Below are 1,775 nucleotides of genomic sequence, written 5' to 3' on the forward strand. Positions count from 1 at the left end.
GGCATTTGAGAAAGTGCTTCAGTGAAGGGGATGTTAATGTAAAGCTTTTGTAAGACTTCCAAAAACTTCCCAAACTGCTTGTCTAATTTAGCTTTCTGAAATCTCTGAGGAAAAGGTAGGGGAGGTTGGTATGGTTCTGGTAATTTTTTTGTCTTCCTCGCTTCCTCTTGCTAATCTTTCTTAGCTTCTTCCTCCTTTTTCTCTGCTTGGTCTTTAGATTTTTCTATGGTTTCCTCTGTTGGTTCTACCTCTAGTTGTACTAGAGTTCTCCCACTCCTCAGTGTAATTACCTTGCAATGCTCCCTTGGGTTCATTTCTGGTTGGCTAGGCAGTTTACCAGTAGCCTTACTTAAAGAGCTTACTTGTTGAGCGATCTGATTCTCTAGCATCTTGTTGTGAGTAGCAAGTTAGTCCACTCTGGAAGTCAGCTATTTAATCAATTCAATTTGTTGTTGTTGAGCTGCTAGGAACCCTTCCATCATGGTTTCCATAGTCATCTTCGGTTTAGGTTGTTGGTGCTGGAGAGGTAGTGGTGGCTGTGCAAAGTTTTGACCTCTGTTCTGAAATCCAAGAGGTGCTGGTGGTTTGTACCCTTGTTGCTTATTTATTGGCTGGTTCTGCTAATTATACCATGAGAAATTTGGGTGGTTCCTCCATCCAGGGTTGTAAATATTTGAATATGGATTGTTTGACTCCCTCTAGTTGAAGTTTTCTCCGTTATTCACATAGTTCATCTGTTTCTAAGGAGGGTTCATTGAAATTATTGTATTATGAATTCATGTATCCTCCACCATAGCTGTCTTCAGGTTGACTGTTTGTACCTACTGCATTAGCTTGCATCTTTTCGAGTTTCCTTGTGAGCTAATCAAATTAAGCATTTATCATGCTTAGGGCATCTACTTCTAGTGCCCCTGCAGTTTTCCTTGCATTTCCTCTTTCATTTGACCACTCATAGTTATGGTATGCCACCCTTTCTAGAAGTTCAAGTGCTTGTGGCATTGTTTTCTCCATTAGATCACCTTGTGCAACTGAATCAACTGTGCTCCTTGTAGAGGGTAGCAACCCATTATAGAAGTTTTGCACTAATAGCCAATCTTCTATACCATGGTGTGGACATTCTCTTTGTAGGTCTTTATATCTTTCCCATGCATCATAGAGTGATTCTCCCTCCTTTTGTCTGAAGGTGTTAAGCTCAAGCCTTAGTTTTGCAGTCTTTGCAGGTGGAAAATACCTTGCTAGAAAAGCTTGAGAGAGATTCTCCCAAGTAGTGAACGTTCCAGCTGGTTTAGAAAGTAACCACTTCCTTGCTCTATCCCGAAGGGAGAATGGGAATGCTCTGAGTCTTATTGCTTGATCAGACACTCCATTCATCTTGAATGTATCACATAGGGCAAGAAAGCATTGGAGGTGATAGTGTGGGTCTTCTGTGGGTGAACCTGCAAACTGGGTTTGTTGAATCATTTGGAGCCATGCTGATTTTAATTCAAAGTTGTTGGCTTCCACTGTGGGTTTAGTGACACTGGGCTGAAATCCTTGGACAGATGGAGCTCCGTAATCTCTTAAGAGTCTTGGTCTGTCATTGTTATCGCCCATGGTTGGAATTTTAGGATCTCCTTGACTGTGCTCTTGATGTTTCCTTTCCATCCTAATGGCTTTCAGAGTTCTGTCTATCTCCGGATCACAGTCCAAAATTTCTTCTTCTAGCCTTGTTCTGGTCATATACCAAATTGAGCACCTAAGAGAAAAGAAGAAAAATATAACCAGTAAAATAAAAT

The 1,775-nt window shown here is 41.0% G+C and overlaps 1 non-coding gene across 1 annotated transcript; it reads left to right on the forward strand.

The window, feature by feature from the left end:
- The first annotated feature begins 1,099 nt into the window (after positions 1–1,099).
- Positions 1,100–1,206, forward strand: LOC131173581 (small nucleolar RNA R71). The gene has a single exon (XR_009143897.1). It is a non-coding gene; the product is annotated as a small nucleolar RNA R71 (small nucleolar RNA).
- Positions 1,207–1,775: the final 569 nt, after the last annotated feature.

This window comes from Hevea brasiliensis, chromosome 14 (assembly GCF_030052815.1).
Source record: "Hevea brasiliensis isolate MT/VB/25A 57/8 chromosome 14, ASM3005281v1, whole genome shotgun sequence".
Taxonomy (NCBI): Eukaryota; Viridiplantae; Streptophyta; class Magnoliopsida; order Malpighiales; family Euphorbiaceae; genus Hevea; species Hevea brasiliensis.